We start from the raw sequence: 20,000 nt of genomic DNA on the forward strand, positions 1-20,000 counted from the left end.
TACTTACTAATGTATTCCAACAGTTTCACTTCCAATTTCATTAGTATACATGAAAAATGCGTGAACAGTTGGCTCGTTGGTCTAGGGGTATGATTCTCGCTTAGGGTGCGAGAGGTCCCGGGTTCAAATCCCGGACGAGCCTATCTTCTCAGATTCTTTTAAATCCCATGGTTCCATTATCTGATTGATGTCAAAAGCATCAAGTGAATTTTGCTTTTGCCAATCCATCAAAAAAGTATATACTTAAGCATATTTAGTAAACTGTCAACCATTTGGTGGTATATTGGGTATACTGTAGATTCCACTTTGTCTAAGTAACCTTGAGTGGCTTCAAAGAAGTCTCATTTTGACAAATTAAAAACTGTCAAAATGAAATTACAGGTTTTTCTCTTACCTTGCTTTTTTCTAAGAAACAATGAGTGGCTTAAAAGAATAGGCTCTTTTTGACAAACAAAAAGGTCAACAATTAATTGCAGGTTTTTGTTTTTTTCTTTCTTCTTGGTCTGTATGCTTAAGTTGCACACAGTATGAGACAAGTCTTAGGTTCCAACTATCAGAAAAGTTCAAACTCTATAGGAACCCCTAAATCTTGGCACTGAACTTTCCAAATATGCATACTTGGACAAAAATTTACCTTAAGGAAACATTTTAGCTATGCTACCAATACATTTTGAAATTGTTATGGTATTTTTAAAAAGTAACATCTTTTTTTCCAGCTTATTGCATTTTTTTATTAAATAATTTGAGTTTTACTTTAAAAATTGTAAAATCTGAATAAGAAATTATTTAGCTTGTGGCTTGTTGGTCTGGGTGTATGATTTTTGCTTTGAGTGGAAAAGGCACCAGGTTCATATCCTGGATTAGCCTGTTTTCTCAGGATCTTTAAAAGTGCTTAGTTCTATTATCTGATAGTATTTTAAAATACTTACTAATGTATTCCAACAGTTTCACTTCCAATTTCATTAGTATACATGAAAAATGCATGAACAGTTGGCTCGTTGGTCTAGGGGTATGATTCTCGCTTAGGGTGCGAGAGGTCCCGGGTTCAAATCCCGGACGAGCCTATCTTCTCAGATTCTTTTAAATCCCATGGTTCCATTATCTGATTGATGTCAAAAGCATCAAGTGAATTTTGCTTTTGAAAATCCATAAAAAATATATACTTATGCATATTTAGTAAACTGTCAACCATTTGGTGGTATATTGGGTATACTGTAGATTCCATTTTGTCTAAGTAACCTTGAGTGGCTTCAAAGAAGTCTCATTTTGACAAATAAAAAACTATCAAAATGAAATTACAGGTTTTTCTCTTACCTTGCTTTTTTCTAAGAAACAATGAGTGGCTTAAAAGAATAGGCTCTTTTTGACAAACAAAAAGGTCAACAATTAATTGCAGGTTTTTGTTTTTTTCTTTCTTCTTGGTCTGTATGCTTAAGTTGCACACAGTATGAGACAAGTCTTAGGTTCCAACTATCAGAAAAGTTCAAACTCTATAGGAACCCCTAAATCTTGGCACTGAACTTTCCAAATATGCATACTTGGACAAAAATTTACCTTAAGGAAACATTTTAGCTATGCTACCAATACATTTTTAAATTGTTATGGTATTTTTAAAATGTAACATCTTTTTTTCCAGCTTATTGCATTTTTTTATTAAATAATTTGAGTTTTACTTTTAAAATTGTAAAATCTGAATAAGAAATTATTTAGCTTGTGGCTTGTTGGTCTGGGTGTATGATTTTTGCTTTGAGTGGAAAAGGCACCAGGTTCATATCCTGGATAAGTCTGTTTTCTCAGGTTCTTTAAAAGTGCTTAGTTCTATTATCTGATAGTATTTTAAAATACTAATGTATTCCAACAGTTTCACTTCCAATTTCATTAGTATACATGAAAAAGCATGAACAGTTGGCTCGTTGGTCTAGGGGTATGATTCTCGCTTAGGGTGCGAGAGGTCCCGGGTTCAAATCCCGGATGAGCCCATTTTCTCAGGTTCTTTTAAATACCATGGATCCATTATCTGATTGATGTCAAAAGCATCAAGTGAATTTTGCTTTTGCCAATCCATCAAAAAAGTATATACTTAAGCATATTTAGTAAACTGTCAACCATTTGGTGGTATATTGGGTATACTGTAGATTCCACTTTGTCTAAGTAACCTTGAGTGGCTTCAAAGAAGTCTCATTTTGACAAATTAAAAACTGTCAAAATGAAATTACAGGTTTTCCTCTTACCTTGCTTTTTTCTAAGAAACAATGAGTGGCTTAAAAGAATAGGCTCTTTTTGACAAACAAAAAGGTCAACAATTAATTGCAGGTTTTTGTTTTTTTCTTTCTTCTTGGTCTGTATGCTTAAGTTGCACACAGTATGAGACAAGTCTTAGGTTCCAACTATCAGAAAAGTTCAAACTCTATAGGAACCCCTAAATCTTGGCACTGAACTTTCCAAATATGCATACTTGGACAAAAATTTACCTTAAGGAAACATTTTAGCTATGCTACCAATACATTTTTAAATTGTTATGGTATTTTTAAAATGTAACATCTTTTTTTCCAGCTTATTGCATTTTTTTATTAAATAATTTGAGTTTTACTTTTAAAATTGTAAAATCTGAATAAGAAATTATTTAGCTTGTGGCTTGTTGGTCTGGGTGTATGATTTTTGCTTTGAGTGGAAAAGGCACCAGGTTCATATCCTGGATAAGTCTGTTTTCTCAGGTTCTTTAAAAGTGCTTAGTTCTATTATCTGATAGTATTTTAAAATACTAATGTATTCCAACAGTTTCACTTCCAATTTCATTAGTATACATGAAAAAGCATGAACAGTTGGCTCGTTGGTCTAGGGGTATGATTCTCGCTTAGGGTGCGAGAGGTCCCGGGTTCAAACCCCGGATGAGCCCATTTTCTCAGGTTCTTTTAAATACCATGGATCCATTATCTGATTGATGTCAAAAGCATCAAGTGAATTTTGCTTTTGCCAATCCATCAAAAAAGTATATACTTAAGCATATTTAGTAAACTGTCAACCATTTGGTGGTATATTGGGTATACTGTAGATTCCACTTTGTCTAAGTAACCTTGAGTGGCTTCAAAGAAGTCTCATTTTGACAAATTAAAAACTGTCAAAATGAAATTACAGGTTTTTCTCTTACCTTGCTTTTTTCTAAGAAACAATGAGTGGCTTAAAAGAATAGGCTCTTTTTGACAAACAAAAAGGTCAACAATTAATTGCAGGTTTTTGTTTTTTTCTTTCTTCTTGGTCTGTATGCTTAAGTTGCACACAGTATGAGACAAGTCTTAGGTTCCAACTATCAGAAAAGTTCAAACTCTATAGGAACCCCTAAATCTTGGCACTGAACTTTCCAAATATGCATACTTGGACAAAAATTTACCTTAAGGAAACATTTTAGCTATGCTACCAATACATTTTTAAATTGTTATGGTATTTTTAAAAAGTAACATCTTTTTTTCCAGCTTATTGCATTTTTTTATTAAATAATTTGAGTTTTACTTTAAAAATTGTAAAATCTAAATAAGAAATTATTTAGCTTGTGGCTTATTGGTCTGGGTGTATGATTTTTGCTTTGAGTGGAAAAGGCACCAGGTTCAAATCCCGGACGAGCCCATCTTCTCAGATTCTTTTAAATCCCATGGTTCCATTATCTGATTGATGTCAAAAGCATCAAGTGAATTTTGCTTTTGAAAATCCATAAAAAATATATACTTATGCATATTTAGTAAACTGTCAACCATTTGGTGGTATATTGGGTGTACTGTAGATTCCATTTTGTCTAAGTAACCTTGAGTGGCTTCAAAGAAGTCTCATTTTGACAAATAAAAAACTATCAAAATGAAATTACAGGTTTTTCTCTTACCTTGCTTTTTTCTAAGAAACAATGAGTGGCTTAAAAGAATAGGCTCTTTTTGACAAACAAAAAGGTCAACAATTAATTGCAGGTTTTTGTTTTTTTCTTTCTTCTTGGTCTGTATGCTTAAGTTGCACACAGTATGAGACAAGTCTTAGGTTCCAACTATCAGAAAAGTTCAAACTCTATAGGAACCCCTAAATCTTGGCACTGAACTTTCCAAATATGCATACTTGGACAAAAATGTACCTTAAGGAAACATTTTAGCTATGCTACCAATACATTTTTAAATTGTTATGGTATTTTTAAAATGTAACATGTTTTTTTCCATCTTATTGCATTTTTTTGTTAAATAATTTGAGTTTTACTTTAAAAATGGTAAAATCTGAATAAGATATTATTTAGCTTGTGGCTTGTTGGTCTGGGTGTATGATTTTTGCTTTGAGTGGAAAAGGTACCAGGTTCATATCCTGGATAAGTCTGTTTTCTCAGGTTCTTTAAAAGTGCTTAGTTCTATTATCTGATAGTATTTTAAAAGACTAATGTATTCCAACAGTTTCACTTCCAATTTCATTAGTATACATGAAAAAGCATGAACAGTTGGCTCGTTGGTCTAGGGGTATGATTCTCACTTAGGGTGCGAGAGGTCCCGGGTTCAAATCCCGGATGAGCCCATTTTCTCAGGTTCTTTTAAATACCATGGATCCATTATCTGATTGATGTCAAAAGCATCAAGTGAATTTTGCTTTTGCCAATCCATCAAAAAAGTATATACTTAAGCATATTTAGTAAACTGTCAACCATTTGGTGGTATATTGGGTATACTGTAGATTCCACTTTGTCTAAGTAACCTTGAGTGGCTTCAAAGAAGTCTCATTTTGACAAATAAAAAACGGTCAAAATGAAATTACAGGTTTTTCTCTTGCCTTGCTTTTTTCTAAGAAACAATGAGTGGCTTAAAAGAATAGGCTCTTTTTGACAAACAAAAAGGTCAACAATTAATTGCAGGTTTTTTTTTTCTTTCTTCTTGGTCTGTATGCTTAAGTTGCACACAGTATGAGACAAGTCTTAGGTTCCAACTATCAGAAAAGTTCAAACTCTATAGGAACCCCTAAATCTTGGCACTGAACTTTCCAAATATGCATACTTGGACAAAAATTTACCTTAAGGAAACATTTTAGCTATGCTACCAATACATTTTTAAATTGTTATGGTATTTTTAAAATGTAACATCTTTTTTTCCATCTTATTGCATTTTTTTATTAAATAATTTGAGTTTTACTTTAAAAATGGTAAAATCTGAATAAGAAATTATTTAGCTTGTGGCTTCTTGGTCTGGGTGTATGATTTTTGCTTTGAGTGGAAAAGGCACCAGGTTCATATCCTGGATAAGTCTGTTTTCTCAGGTTCTTTAAAAGTGCTTAGTTCTATTATCTGATAGTATTTTAAAATACTTACTAATGTATTCCAACAGTTTCACTTCCAATTTCATTAGTATACATGAAAAATGCATGAACAGTTGGCTCGTTGGTCTAGGGGTATGATACTCGCTTAGGGTGCGAGAGGTCCCGGGTTCAAATCCCGGAAGAGCCTATCTTCTCAGATTCTTTTAAATCCCATGGTTCCATTATCTGATTGATGTCAAAAGCATCAAGTGAATTTTGCTTTTGAAAATCCATAAAAAATATATACTTATGCATATTTAGTAAACTGTCAACCATTTGGTGGTATATTGGGTATACTGTAGATTCCATTTTGTCTAAGTAACCTTGAGTGGCTTCAAAGAAGTCTCATTTTGACAAATAAAAAACTATCAAAATGAAATTACAGGTTTTTCTCTTACCTTGCTTTTTTCTAAGAAACAATGAGTGGCTTAAAAGAATAGGCTCTTTTTGACAAACAAAAAGGTCAACAATTAATTGCAGGTTTTTGTTTTTTTCTTTCTTCTTGGTCTGTATGCTTAAGTTGCACACAGTATGAGACAAGTCTTAGGTTCCAACTATCAGAAAAGTTCAAACTCTATAGGAACCCCTAAATCTTGGCACTGAACTTTCCAAATATGCATACTTGGACAAAAATTTACCTTAAGGAAACATTTTAGCTATGCTACCAATACATTTTTAAATTGTTATGGTATTTTTAAAATGTAACATCTTTTTTTCCATCTTATTGCATTTTTTTATTAAATAATTTGAGTTTTACTTTAAAAATGGTAAAATCGGAATAAGAAATTATTTAGCATGTGGCTTGTTGGTCTGGGTGTATGATTTTTGCTTTGAGTGGAAAAGGCACCAGGTTCATATCCTGGATAAGTCTGTTTTCTCAGGTTCTTTAAAAGTGCTTAGTTCTATTATCTGATAGTATTTTAAAATACTAATGTATTCCAACAGTTTCACTTCCAATTTCATTAGTATACATGAAAAAGCATGAACAGTTGGCTCGTTGGTCTAGGGGTATGATTCTCGCTTAGGGTGCGAGAAGTCCCGGGTTCAAATCCCGGATGAGCCCATTTTCTCAGGTTCTTTTAAATACCATGGATCCATTATCTGATTGATGTCAAAAGCATCAAGTGAATTTTGCTTTTGCCAATCCATCAAAAAAGTATATACTTAAGCATATTTAGTAAACTGTCAACCATTTGGTGGTATATTGGGTATACTGTAGATTCCACTTTGTCTAAGTAACCTTGAGTGGCTTCAAAGAAGTCTCATTTTGACAAATAAAAAACGGTCAAAATGAAATTACAGGTTTTTCTCTTGCCTTGCTTTTTTCTAAGAAACAATGAGTGGCTTAAAAGAATAGGCTCTTTTTGACAAACAAAAAGGTCAACAATTAATTGCAGGTTTTTTTTTTCTTTCTTCTTGGTCTGTATGCTTAAGTTGCACACAGTATGAGACAAGTCTTAGGTTCCAACTATCAGAAAAGTTCAAACTCTATAGGAACCCCTAAATCTTGGCACTGAACTTTCCAAATATGCATACTTGGACAAAAATTTACCTTAAGGAAACATTTTAGCTATGCTACCAATACATTTTTAAATTGTTATGGTATTTTTAAAATGTAACATCTTTTTTTCCATCTTATTGCATTTTTTTATTAAATAATTTGAGTTTTACTTTAAAAATGGTAAAATCTGAATAAGAAATTATTTAGCTTGTGGCTTGTTGGTCTGGGTGTATGATTTTTGCTTTGAGTGGAAAAGGCACCAGGTACATATCCTGGATAAGTCTGTTTTCTCAGGTTCTTTAAAAGTGCTTAGTTCTATTATCTAATAGTATTTTAAAATACTAATGTATTCCAACAGTTTCACTTCCAATTTCATTAGTATACATGAAAAAGCATGAACAGTTGGCTCGTTGGTCTAGGGGTATGATTCTCGCTTAGGGTGCGAGAGGTCCCGGGTTCAAATCCCGGATGAGCCCATTTTCTCAGGTTCTTTTAAATACCATGGATCCATTATCTGATTGATGTCAAAAGCATCAAGTGAATTTTGCTTTTGCCAATCCATCAAAAAAGTATATACTTAAGCATATTTAGTAAACTGTCAACCATTTGGTGGTATATTGGGTATACTGTAGATTCCACTTTGTCTAAGTAACCTTGAGTGGCTTCAAAGAAGTCTCATTTTGACAAATAAAAAACTGTCAAAATGAAATTACAGGTTTTTCTCTTACCTTGCTTTTTTCTAAGAAACAATGAGTGGCTTAAAAGAATAGGCTCTTTTTGACAAACAAAAAGGTCAACAATTAATTGCAGGTTTTTGTTTTTTTCTTTCTTCTTGGTCTGTATGCTTAAGTTGCACACAGTATGAGACAAGTCTTAGGTTCCAACTATCAGAAAAGTTCAAACTCTATAGGAACCCCTAAATCTTGGCACTGAACTTTCCAAATATGCATACTTGGACAACAATTTACATTAAGGAAACATTTTAGCTATGCTACCAATACATTTTTAAATTGTTATGGTATTTTTAAAATGTAACATCTTTTTTTCCATCTTATTGCATTTTTTTATTAAATAATTTGAGTTTTACTTTAAAAATGGTAAAATCTGAATAAGAAATTATTTAGCTTGTGGCTTCTTGGTCTGGGTGTATGATTTTTGCTTTGAGTGGAAAAGGCACCAGGTTCATATCCTGGATAAGTCTGTTTTCTCAGGTTCTTTAAAAGTGCTTAGTTCTATTATCTGATAGTATTTTAAAATACTTACTAATGTATTCCAACAGTTTCACTTCCAATTTCATTAGTATACATGAAAAATGCATGAACAGTTGGCTCGTTGGTCTAGGGGTATGATTCTCGCTTAGGGTGCGAGAGGTCCCGGGTTCAAATCCCGGAAGAGCCTATCTTCTCAGATTCTTTTAAATCCCATGGTTCCATTATCTGATTGATGTCAAAAGCATCAAGTGAATTTTGCTTTTGAAAATCCATAAAAAATATATACTTATGCATATTTAGTAAACTGTCAACCATTTGGTGGTATATTGGGTATACTGTAGATTCCATTTTGTCTAAGTAACCTTGAGTGGCTTCAAAGAAGTCTCATTTTGACAAATAAAAAACTATCAAAATGAAATTACAGGTTTTTCTCTTACCTTGCTTTTTTCTAAGAAACAATGAGTGGCTTAAAAGAATAGGCTCTTTTTGACAAACAAAAAGGTCAACAATTAATTGCAGGTTTTTGTTTTTTTCTTTCTTCTTGGTCTGTATGCTTAAGTTGCACACAGTATGAGACAAGTCTTAGGTTCCAACTATCAGAAAAGTTCAAACTCTATAGGAACCCCTAAATCTTGGCACTGAACTTTCCAAATATGCATACTTGGACAAAAATTTACCTTAAGGAAACATTTTAGCTATGCTACCAATACATTTTTAAATTGTTATGGTATTTTTAAAATGTAACATCTTTTTTTCCATCTTATTGCATTTTTTTATTAAATAATTTGAGTTTTACTTTAAAAATGGTAAAATCGGAATAAGAAATTATTTAGCATGTGGCTTGTTGGTCTGGGTGTATGATTTTTGCTTTGAGTGGAAAAGGCACCAGGTTCATATCCTGGATAAGTCTGTTTTCTCAGGCTCTTTAAAAGTGCTTAGTTCTATTATCTGATAGTATTTTAAAATACTAATGTATTCCAACAGTTTCACTTCCAATTTCATTAGTATACATGAAAAAGCATGAACAGTTGGCTCGTTGGTCTAGGGGTATGATTCTCGCTTAGGGTGCGAGAAGTCCCGGGTTCAAATCCCGGATGAGCCCATTTTCTCAGGTTCTTTTAAATACCATGGATCCATTATCTGATTGATGTCAAAAGCATCAAGTGAATTTTGCTTTTGCCAATCCATCAAAAAAGTATATACTTAAGCATATTTAGTAAACTGTCAACCATTTGGTGGTATATTGGGTATACTGTAGATTCCACTTTGTCTAAGTAACCTTGAGTGGCTTCAAAGAAGTCTCATTTTGACAAATAAAAAACGGTCAAAATGAAATTACAGGTTTTTCTCTTACCTTGCTTTTTTCTAAGAAACAATGAGTGGCTTCAAAGAATAGGCTCTTTTTGACAAACAAAAAGGTCAACAATTAATTGCAGGTTTTTGTTTTTTTCTTTCTTCTTGGTCTGTATGCTTAAGTTGCACACAGTATGAGACAAGTCTTAGGTTCCAACTATCAGAAAAGTTCAAACTCTATAGGAACCCCTAAATCTTGGCACTGAACTTTCCAAATATGCATACTTGGACAAAAATTTACCTTAAGGAAACATTTTAGCTATGCTACCAATAGATTTTTAAATTGTTATGGTATTTTTAAAATGTAACATCTTTTTTTCCAGCTTATTGCATTTTTTTATTAAATAATTTGAGTTTTACTTTAAAAATGGTAAAATCTGAATAAGAAATTATTTAGCTTGTGGCTTGTTGGTCTGGGTGTTTGATTTTTGCTTTGAGTGGAAAAGGCACCAGGTTCATATCCTGGATAAGTCTGTTTTCTCAGGTTCTTTAAAAGTGCTTAGTTCTATTATCTGATAGTATTTTAAAATACTTACTAATGTATTCCAACAGTTTCACTTCCAATTTCATTAGTATACATGAAAAATGCATGAACAGTTGGCTCGTTGGTCTAGGGGTATGATTCTCGCTTAGGGTGCGAGAGGTCCCGGGTTCAAATCCCGGACGAGCCCATCTTCTCAGATTCTTTTAAATCCCATGGTTCCATTATCTGATTGATGTCAAAAGCATCAAGTGAATTTTGCTTTTGAAAATCCATAAAAAATATATACTTATGCATATTTAGTAAACTGTCAACCATTTGGTGGTATATTGGGTATACTGTAGATTCCATTTTGTCTAAGTAACCTTGAGTGGCTTCAAAGAAGTCTCATTTTGACAAATAAAAAACTATCAAAATGAAATTACAGGTTTTTCTCTTACCTTGCTTTTTTCTAAGAAACAATGAGTGGCTTAAAAGAATAGGCTCTTTTTGAAAAACAAAAAGGTCAACAATTAATTGCAGGTTTTTGTTTTTTTCTTTCTTCTTTTTCTGTATGCTTAAGTTGCACACAGTATGAGACAAGTCTTAGGTTCCAACTATCAGAAAAGTTCAAACTCTATAGGAACCCCTAAATCTTGGCACTGAACTTTCCAAATATGCATACTTGGACAAAAATTTACCTTAAGGAAACATTTTAGCTATGCTACCAATCCTTTTTTAAATTGTTATGGTATTTTTAAAATGTAACATCTTTTTTCCAGCTTATTGCATTTTTTTATTAAATAATTTGAGTTTTACTTTAAAAATGGTAAAATATGAATAGGAAATTATTTAGCTTGTGGCTTGTTGGTCTGGGTGTATGATTTTTGCTTTGAGTGGAAAAGGCACCAGGTTCATATCCTGGATTAGCCTGTTTTCTCAGGTTCTTTAAAAGTGCTTAGTTCTATTATCTGATAGTATTTTAAAATACTTACTAATGTATTCCAACAGTTTCACTTCCAATTTCATTAGTATACATGAAAAAGCTTGAACAGTTTGCTCGTTGGTCCAGGGGTATGATTCTCGCTTAGGGTGCGAAAGATCCCAGGTTCAAATCCTGGATGAACCCATCTTCTCCGCTACTTTTAAATCCCATGGTTTCATTATCGGATTGATGTCAAAAGCATCAAGTGAATATTGCTTTTGAAAATCCATCAAAAAATATATACTTATGCATATTTAGTAAACTGTCAACCATTTGGTGGTATATTGGGTATACTGTAGATTCCATTTTGTCTAAGTAACCTTGAGTGGCTTCAAAGAAGTCTTATTTTGACAAATAAAAAAATGTCAAAATGAAATTACAGGTTTTTCTCTTACCTTGCTTTTTTCTAAGAAACAATAAGTGGCTTAAAAGAATAGGCTCTTTTTGACAAACAAAAAGGTCAACAATTAATTGCAGGTGTTTTGTTTTTTTCTTTCTTCTTGGTCTGTATGCTTAAGTTGCACACAGTATGAGACAAGTCTTAGGTCCCAACTATCAGAAAAGTTCAAACTCTATAAGAGCCCCAACATCTTTGGACTGAACTTTCCAAATATGCATACTTGGACAAAAATTTACCTTAAGGAAACATTTTAGCTATGCTACCAATCCTTTTTTAAATTGTTAAGGTATTTTTAAAATGTAACATCTTTTTTCCAGCTTATTGCATTTTTTTATTAAATAATTTGAGTTTTACTTTAAAAATGGTAAAATCTGAATAAGAAATTATTTAGCTTGTAGCTTGTTGGTCTGGGTGTATGATTTTTGCTTTGGGTGGAAAAGGCACCAGGTTCATATCCTGGATTAGACTGTTTTCTCAGGTTCTTTAAAAGTGCTTAGTTCTTTTATCTGATAGTATTTTAAAATACTTACTAATGTATATCAACAGTTTCACTTCCAATTTCATTAGTATACATGAAAATGCATGAACAGCTGGCTCGTTGGTCTATGGGTATGATTCACGCTTAGGGTGCGAGAGGTCCTGTGTTCAAATCCCGGACAAGCCCATCTTCTCCGTTTTTTTTAAATCCCATGGTCTGATTTATGTCAAAAGCATCAAGTGAATTTTGCTTTTGAAAATCCATCAAAAAATATTTACTTATGCATGTTTAGTAAACTGTCAACCATTTGGTGGTATATTGGGTATACTGTAGATTCCATTTTGTCTAAGTAACCTTGAGTGGCTTCAAAGAAGTCTAATTTTGACAAATAAAAAACTGTCAAAATGAAATTACAGGTTTTTCTCTTACCTTGCTTTTTTCTAAGAAACAATGAGTGGTTTAAAAGAATAGGCTCTTTTTGACAAACAAAAAGGTCAGCAATTAATTGCAGGTTTTTGTTTTTTCTTTCTTCTTGGTCTGTATGCTTAAGTTGCACACAGTATGAGACAAGTCTTAGGTTCCAACTATCAGAAAAGTTCAAACTCTATAGGAACCCCTAAATCTTGGCACTGAACTTTCCAAATATGCATACTTGGACAAAAATTTACCTTAAGGAAACATTTTATCTATGCTACCAATAAATTTTTTAATTGTTATGGTATTTTTAAAATGTAACATCTTTTTTTCCAGCTTATTGCATTTTTTTATTAAATAATTTGAGTTTTACTTTAAAAATGGTAAAATCTGAAGAAGAAATGATTTAGCTTGTGGCTTGTTGGTCTGGGTGTATGATTTTTGCTTTGAGTGGAAAAGGCCCGAGGTTCATATACTGGATTAGACTATTTTCTCAGGTTCTTTAAAAGTGCTTAGTTCTATATCAACAGTTTCACTTCCAATTTCATTAATATACAGTTGGCTCGTTGGTCTAGGGGTATGATTCTCGCTTAGGGTGCGAGAGGTCCCGGGTTCAAATCCCGGACGAGCCCATCTTCTCAGGTTCTTTTAAATCCCATGGTTCCATTATCTTATTGATGTCAAAAGCATCAAGTGAATTTTGCTTTTGCCAATCCATCAAAAAAGTATATACTTATGCATATTTAGTAAACTGTCAACCATTTGGTGGTATACTGTAGATTTCATTTTGTCTAAGTAACCTTGAGTGGCTTCAAGAAGTCTCATTTTGACAAATAAAAAACTATCAAAATGAAATTACAGGTTTTTCTCTTACCTTGCTTTTTTCTAAGAAACAATGAGTGGCTTAAAAGAATAGGCTCTTTTTGAAAAACAAAAAGGTCAACAATTAATTGCAGGTTTTTGTTTTTTTCTTTCTTCTTTTTCTGTATGCTTAAGTTGCACACAGTATGAGACAAGTCTTAGGTTCCAACTATCAGAAAAGTTCAAACTCTATAGGAACCCCTAAATCTTGGCACTGAACTTTCCAAATATGCATACTTGGACAAAAATTTACCTTAAGGAAACATTTTAGCTATGCTACCAATCCTTTTTTAAATTGTTATGGTATTTTTAAAATGTAACATCTTTTTTCCAGCTTATTGCATTTTTTTATTAAATAATTTGAGTTTTACTTTAAAAATGGTAAAATATGAATAGGAAATTATTTAGCTTGTGGCTTGTTGGTCTGGGTGTATGATTTTTGCTTTGAGTGGAAAAGGCACCAGGTTCATATCCTGGATTAGCCTGTTTTCTCAGGTTCTTTAAAAGTGCTTAGTTCTATTATCTGATAGTATTTTAAAATACTTACTAATGTATTCCAACAGTTTCACTTCCAATTTCATTAGTATACATGAAAAAGCTTGAACAGTTTGCTCGTTGGTCCAGGGGTATGATTCTCGCTTAGGGTGCGAAAGGTCCCAGGTTCAAATCCTGGATGAACCCATCTTCTCTGCTACTTTTAAATCCCATGGTTTCATTATCTGATTGATGTCAAAAGCATCAAGTGAATATTGCTTTTGAAAATCCATCAAAAAATATATACTTATGCATATTTAGTAAACTGTCAACCATTTGGTGGTATATTGGGTATACTGTAGATTCCATTTTGTCTAAGTAACCTTGATTGGCTTCAAATAAGTCTCATTTTGACAAATAACAAACTGTCAAAATGAAATTACAGGTTTTTCTCTTACCTTGCTTTTTTCTAAGAAACAATGAGTGGCTTAAAAGAATAGGCTCTTTTTGACAAACAAAAAGGTCAACAATTAATTGCAGTTTTTTCTTTTTTTCTTTCTTCTTGGTCTGTATGCTTAAGTTGCACACAGTATGAGACAAGTCTTAGGTTCCAACTATCAGAAAAGTTCAAACTCTATAGGAACCCCTAAATCTTGGCACTGAACTTTCCAAATATGCATACTTGGACAAAAAATTACCTTAAGGAAACATTTTAGCTATGCTACCAATACATTTTTAAATTGTTACGGTATTTTTAAAATGTAACATCTTTTTTTCCAGCTTATTGCATTTTTTTATTAAATAATTTGAGTTTTACTTTAAAAATGGTAAAATCTAAATAAGAAATTATTTAGCTTGTGGCTTGTTGGTCTGGGTGTATGATTTTTGCTTTGGGTGGAAAAGGCCCCAGGTTCATATCCTGGAAAAGCCTGTTTTCTCAGGTTCTTTAAAAGTGCTTAGTTCTATTATCTGATAGTATTTTAAAATACTTACTAATGTATTCCAACAGTTTCACTTTCACTTTCATTAGTATACATGAAAAATGCATGAACAATTGGCTCGTTGGTCTAGGGGTATGATTCTCGCTTAGGGTACGAGAGGTCCCGGGTTTCAAATCCTGGACGAGCCCATCTTCTCAGGTTCTTTTAAATCCCATGGTTCCATTATCTGATTGATGTCAAAAGCATCAAGTGAATATTGCTTTTGCCAATCCATCAAAAAAGTATATACTTAAGCATATTTAGTAAACTGTCAACATTTGGTGGTATATTGGGTATACTGTAGATTCCACTTTGTCTAAGTAACCTTGAGTGGCTTCAAAGAAGTCTCATTTTGACAAATTAAAAACTGTCAAAATGAAATTACAGGTTTTTCTCTTACCTTGCTTTTTTCTAAGAAACAATGAGTGGCTTAAAAGAATAGGATCTTTTTGACAAACAAAAAGGTCAACAATTAATTGCAGGTTTTTGTTTTTTTCTTTCTTCTTGGTCTGTATGCTTAAGTTGCACACAGTATGAGACAAGTCTTAGGTTCCAACTATCAGAAAAGTTCAAACTCTATAGGAACCCCTAAATCTTGGCACTGAACTTTCCAAATATGCATACTTGGACAAAAATTTACCTTAAGGAAACATTTTAGCTATGCTACCAATACATTTTTAAATTGTTATGGTATTTTTAAAATGTAACATCTTTTTTTCCATCTTATTGCATTTTTTTATTAAATAATTTGAGTTTTACTTTAAAAATGGTAAAATCTGAATAAGAAATTATTTAGCTTGTGGCTTGTTGGTCTGGGTGTATGATTTTTGCTTTGAGTGGAAAAGGCCCACGGTTCATATCCTGGATAAGCCTGTTTTCTCAGGTTCTTTAAAAGTGCTTAGTTCTATTATCTGATAGTATTTTAAAATACTTACTAATGTATTCCAAAAGTTTCACTTCCAATTTCATTAGTATACATGAAAAAGCATGAACAGTTTGCTCGTTGGTCTAGGTGTATGATTCTCGCTTAGGGTGCGAGAGGTCCCGGGTTCAAATACCGGACGAGCCCATCTTCTCATGTTCTTTTAAATCCCATGGTTCCATTATCTTATTGATGTCAAAAGCATCAAGTGAATTTTGCTTTTGCCAATCCATCAAAAAAGTATATACTTATGCATATTTAGTAAACTGTCAACCATTTGGTGGTATATTGGGTATACTGTAGATTCCATTTTGTCTAAGTAACCTTGAGTGGCTTCAAAGAAGTCTCATTTTGACAAATAAAAAACTATCAAAATGAAATTACAGGTTTTTCTCTTACCTTGCTTTTTTCTAAGAAACAATGAGTGGCTTAAAAGAATAGGCTCTTTTTGACAAACAAAAAGGTCAACAATTAATTGCAGGTTTTTGTTTTTTTCTTTCTTCTTGGTCTGTATACTAAAGTTGCACACAGTATGAGACAAGTCTTAGGTTCCAACTATCAGAAAAGTTCAAACTCTAAAGGAACCCCTAAATCTTGGCACTGAACTTTCCAAATATGCATACTTGGACAAAAATTTACCTTAAGGAAACATTTTAGCTATGCTACCAATACATTTTTAAATTGTTATGGTATTTTTAAAATGTAACATCTTTTTTTCCATCTTATTGCATTTTTTTATTAAATAATTTGAGTTTTACTTTAAAAATGGTAAAATCTGAATAAGAAATTATTTAGCTTGTGGCTTGTTGGTCTGGGTGTTTGATTTTTGCTTTGAGTGGAAAAGGCACCAGGTTCATATCCTGGATAAGTCTGTTTTCTCAGGTTCTTTAAAAGTGCTTAGTTCTATTATCTGATAGTATTTTAAAATACTAATGTATCTCAGGTTCTTTTAAATACCATGGATCCATTATCTGATTGATGTCAAAAGCATCAAGTGAATTTTGCTTTTGCCAATCCATCAAAAAAGTATATACTTAAGCATATTTAGTAAACTGTCAACCATTTGGTGGTATATTGGGTATACTGTAGATTCCACTTTGTCTAAGTAACCTTGAGTGGCTTCAAAGAAGTCTCATTTTGACAAATTAAAAACTGTCAAAATGAAATTACAGGTTTTTCTCTTACCTTGCTTTTTTCTAAGAAACAATGAGTGGCTTAAAAGAATAGGCTCTTTTTGACAAACAAAAAGGTCAACAATTAATTGCAGGTTTTTGTTTTTTCTTTCTTCTTGGTCTGTATGCTTAAGTTGCACACAGTATGAGACAAGTCTTAGGTTCCAACTATCAGAAAAGTTCAAACTCTATAGGAACCCCTAAATCTTGGCACTGAACTTTCCAAATATGCATACTTGGACAAAAATTTACCTTAAGGAAACATTTTAGCTATGCTACCAATAAATTTTTAAATTGTTATGGTATTTTTAAAATGTAACATCTTTTTTTCCAGCTTATTGCATTTTTTTATTAAATAATTTGAGTTTTACTTTAAAAATTGTAAAATCTGAATAAGAAATTATTTAGCTTGTGGCTTGTTGGTCTGGGTGTATGATTTTTGCTTTGAGTGGAAAAGGCACCAGGTTCATTTCCTGGATTAGCCTGTTTTCTCAGGTTCTTTAAAAGTGCTTAGTTCTATTATCTGATAGTATTTTAAAATACTTACTAATGTATTCCATCAGTTTCACTTCCAATTTCATTAGTATACATGAAAAATGCATGAACAGTTGGCTCGTTGGTCTAGGGGTATGATTCTCGCTTAGGGTGCGAGAGGCTCCGGGTTCAAATCCCGGACGAGCCCATCTTCTCAGATTCTTTTAAATCCCATGGTTCCATTATCTGATTGATGTCAAAAGCATCAAGTGAATTTTGTTTTGAAAATCCATAAAAAATATATACTTATGCATATTTAGTAAACTGTCAACCATTTGGTGGTATATTGGGTATACTGTAGATTCCATTTTGTCTAAGTAACCTTGAGTGGCTTCAAAGAAGTCTCATTTTGAAAAATAAAAAACTATCAAAATGAAATTACAGGTTTTTCTCTTACCTTGCTTTTTTCTAAGAAACAATGAGTGGCTTAAAAGAATAGGCTCTTTTTGACAAACAAAAAGGTCAACAATTAATTGCAGGTTTTTGTTTTTTTCTTTCTTCTTGGTCTGTATACTAAAGTTGCACACAGTATGAGACAAGTCTTAGGTTCCAACTATCAGAAAAGTTCAAACTCTAAAGGAACCCCTAAATCTTGGCACTGAACTTTCCAAATATGCATACTTGGACAAAAATTTACCTTAAGGAAACATTTTAGCTATGCTACCAATACATTTTTAAATTGTTATGGTATTTTTAAAATGTAACATCTTTTTTTCCATCTTATTGCATTTTTTTATTAAATAATTTGAGTTTTACTTTAAAAATGGTAAAATCTGAATAAGAAATTATTTAGCTTGTGGCTTGTTGGTCTGGGTGTTTGATTTTTGCTTTGAGTGGAAAAGGCACCAGGTTCATATCCTGGATAAGTCTGTTTTCTCAGGTTCTTTAAAAGTGCTTAGTTCTATTATCTGATAGTATTTTAAAATACTAATGTATCTCAGGTTCTTTTAAATACCATGGATCCATTATCTGATTGATGTCAAAAGCATCAAGTGAATTTTGCTTTTGCCAATCCATCAAAAAAGTATATACTTAAGCATATTTAGTAAACTGTCAACCATTTGGTGGTATATTGGGTATACTGTAGATTCCACTTTGTCTAAGTAACCTTGAGTGGCTTCAAAGAAGTCTCATTTTGACAAATTAAAAACTGTCAAAATGAAATTACAGGTTTTTCTCTTACCTTGCTTTTTTCTAAGAAACAATGAGTGGCTTAAAAGAATAGGCTCTTTTTGACAAACAAAAAGGTCAACAATTAATTGCAGGTTTTTGTTTTTTCTTTCTTCTTGGTCTGTATGCTTAAGTTGCACACAGTATGAGACAAGTCTTAGGTTCCAACTATCAGAAAAGTTCAAACTCTATAGGAACCCCTAAATCTTGGCACTGAACTTTCCAAATATGCATACTTGGACAAAAATGTACCTTAAGGAAACATTTTAGCTATGCTACCAATAAATTTTTAAATTGTTATGGTATTTTTAAAATGTAACATCTTTTTTTCCAGCTTATTGCATTTTTTTATTAAATAATTTGAGTTTTACTTTAAAAATTGTAAAATCTGAATAAGAAATTATTTAGCTTGTGGCTTGTTGGTCTGGGTGTATGATTTTTGCTTTGAGTGGAAAAGGCACCAGGTTCATATCCTGGATTAGCCTGTTTTCTCAGGTTCTTTAAAAGTGCTTAGTTCTATTATCTGATAGTATTTTAAAATACTTACTAATGTATTCCAACAGTTTCACTTCCAATTTCATTAGTATACATGAAAAATGCATGAACAGTTGTCTCGTTGATCTAGGGCAGTGGTTCTCAAACTCGGTCCTCAGGACCCCACACAGTGCATGTTTTGCAGGTAGCCCAGCAGGTGCACAGGTGTATTAATTACTCACTGACACATTTTAAAAGGTCCACAGGTGGAGCTAATTATGTCACTTGTGATTCTGTGAGGAGACCTGCAAAACATGCACTGTGTGGGGTCCTGAGGACCGAGTTTGAGAACCTGTGATCTAGGGGTATGATTCTCGCTTAGGGTGCGAGAGGTCCCGGGTTCAAATCCCGGACGAGCCCATCTTCTCAGATTCTTTTAAATCCCATGGTTCCATTATCTGATTGATGTCAAAAGCATCAAGTGAATTTTGCTTTTGAAAATCCATAAAAAATATATACTTATGCATATTTAGTAAACTGTCAACCATTTGGTGGTATATTGGGTATACTGTAGATTCCATTTTGTCTAAGTAACCTTGAGTGGCTTCAAAGAAGTCTCATTTTGACAAATAAAAAACTATCAAAATGAAATTACAGGTTTTTCTCTTACCTTGCTTTTTTCTAAGAAACAATGAGTGGCTTAAAAGAATAGGCTCTTTTTGACAAACAAAAAGGTCAACAATTAATTGCAGGTTTTTGTTTTTTTCTTTCTTCTTGGTCTGTATGCTTAAGTTGCACACAGTATGAGACAAGTCTTAGGTTCCAACTATCAGAAAAGTTCAAACTCTATAGGAACCCCTAAATCTTGGCACTGAACTTTCCAAATATGCATACTTGGACAAAAATTTACCTTAAGGAAACATTTTAGCTATGCTACCAATACATTTTTAAATTGTTATGGTATTTTTAAAATGTAACATCTTTTTTTCCATCTTATTGCATTTTTTTATTAAATAATTTGAGTTTTACTTTAAAAATGGTAAAATCTGAATAAGATATTATTTAGCTTGTGGCTTGTTGGTCTGGGTGTATGATTTTTGCTTTGAGTGGAAAAGGCACCAGGTTCATATCCTGGATAAGTCTGTTTTCTCAGGTTCTTTAAAAGTGCTTAGTTCTATTATCTGATAGTATTTTAAAATACTAATGTATTCCAACAGTTTCACTTCCAATTTCATTAGTATACATGAAAAAGCATGAACAGTTGGCTCGTTGGTCTAGGGGTATGATTCTCGCTTAGGGTGCGA

General features: G+C 32.6%; 14 non-coding genes across 14 annotated transcripts in view; all 14 read left to right on the forward strand.

The window, feature by feature from the left end:
• Window positions 1-70: 70 nt before the first annotated feature.
• TRNAP-AGG (transfer RNA proline (anticodon AGG)) lies at window positions 71-142 on the forward strand. Its single transcript has one exon. It is a non-coding gene; the product is annotated as a tRNA-Pro (tRNA).
• An 850-nt stretch (window positions 143-992) lies between these two features.
• Window positions 993-1,064, forward strand: TRNAP-AGG (transfer RNA proline (anticodon AGG)). Its single transcript has one exon. It is a non-coding gene; the product is annotated as a tRNA-Pro (tRNA).
• An 843-nt stretch (window positions 1,065-1,907) lies between these two features.
• On the forward strand, window positions 1,908-1,979 carry TRNAP-AGG (transfer RNA proline (anticodon AGG)). Its single transcript has one exon. It is a non-coding gene; the product is annotated as a tRNA-Pro (tRNA).
• An 845-nt stretch (window positions 1,980-2,824) lies between these two features.
• TRNAP-AGG (transfer RNA proline (anticodon AGG)) lies at window positions 2,825-2,896 on the forward strand. The gene has a single exon. It is a non-coding gene; the product is annotated as a tRNA-Pro (tRNA).
• A 1,568-nt stretch (window positions 2,897-4,464) lies between these two features.
• On the forward strand, window positions 4,465-4,536 carry TRNAP-AGG (transfer RNA proline (anticodon AGG)). The gene has a single exon. It is a non-coding gene; the product is annotated as a tRNA-Pro (tRNA).
• An 847-nt stretch (window positions 4,537-5,383) lies between these two features.
• TRNAP-AGG (transfer RNA proline (anticodon AGG)) lies at window positions 5,384-5,455 on the forward strand. Its single transcript has one exon. It is a non-coding gene; the product is annotated as a tRNA-Pro (tRNA).
• An 843-nt stretch (window positions 5,456-6,298) lies between these two features.
• Window positions 6,299-6,370, forward strand: TRNAP-AGG (transfer RNA proline (anticodon AGG)). The gene has a single exon. It is a non-coding gene; the product is annotated as a tRNA-Pro (tRNA).
• An 842-nt stretch (window positions 6,371-7,212) lies between these two features.
• Window positions 7,213-7,284, forward strand: TRNAP-AGG (transfer RNA proline (anticodon AGG)). The gene has a single exon. It is a non-coding gene; the product is annotated as a tRNA-Pro (tRNA).
• An 850-nt stretch (window positions 7,285-8,134) lies between these two features.
• On the forward strand, window positions 8,135-8,206 carry TRNAP-AGG (transfer RNA proline (anticodon AGG)). Its single transcript has one exon. It is a non-coding gene; the product is annotated as a tRNA-Pro (tRNA).
• An 843-nt stretch (window positions 8,207-9,049) lies between these two features.
• TRNAP-AGG (transfer RNA proline (anticodon AGG)) lies at window positions 9,050-9,121 on the forward strand. Its single transcript has one exon. It is a non-coding gene; the product is annotated as a tRNA-Pro (tRNA).
• An 850-nt stretch (window positions 9,122-9,971) lies between these two features.
• Window positions 9,972-10,043, forward strand: TRNAP-AGG (transfer RNA proline (anticodon AGG)). The gene has a single exon. It is a non-coding gene; the product is annotated as a tRNA-Pro (tRNA).
• A 2,626-nt stretch (window positions 10,044-12,669) lies between these two features.
• On the forward strand, window positions 12,670-12,741 carry TRNAP-AGG (transfer RNA proline (anticodon AGG)). Its single transcript has one exon. It is a non-coding gene; the product is annotated as a tRNA-Pro (tRNA).
• Window positions 12,742-17,128: 4,387 nt separating this feature from the next.
• On the forward strand, window positions 17,129-17,200 carry TRNAP-AGG (transfer RNA proline (anticodon AGG)). Its single transcript has one exon. It is a non-coding gene; the product is annotated as a tRNA-Pro (tRNA).
• A 2,759-nt stretch (window positions 17,201-19,959) lies between these two features.
• The window catches only part of TRNAP-AGG (transfer RNA proline (anticodon AGG)), a 72-nt gene continuing 31 nt past the window's right edge, over window positions 19,960-20,000 (forward strand). Inside the window, exon 1 of the tRNA in view lies at window positions 19,960-20,000. This exon is cut by the window's right edge and continues 31 nt beyond it. This is a non-coding gene — a tRNA (tRNA-Pro).

This window comes from Pseudophryne corroboree, chromosome 3, assembly GCF_028390025.1.
Source record: "Pseudophryne corroboree isolate aPseCor3 chromosome 3, aPseCor3.hap2, whole genome shotgun sequence".
Classification (NCBI taxonomy): Eukaryota; Metazoa; Chordata; class Amphibia; order Anura; family Myobatrachidae; genus Pseudophryne; species Pseudophryne corroboree.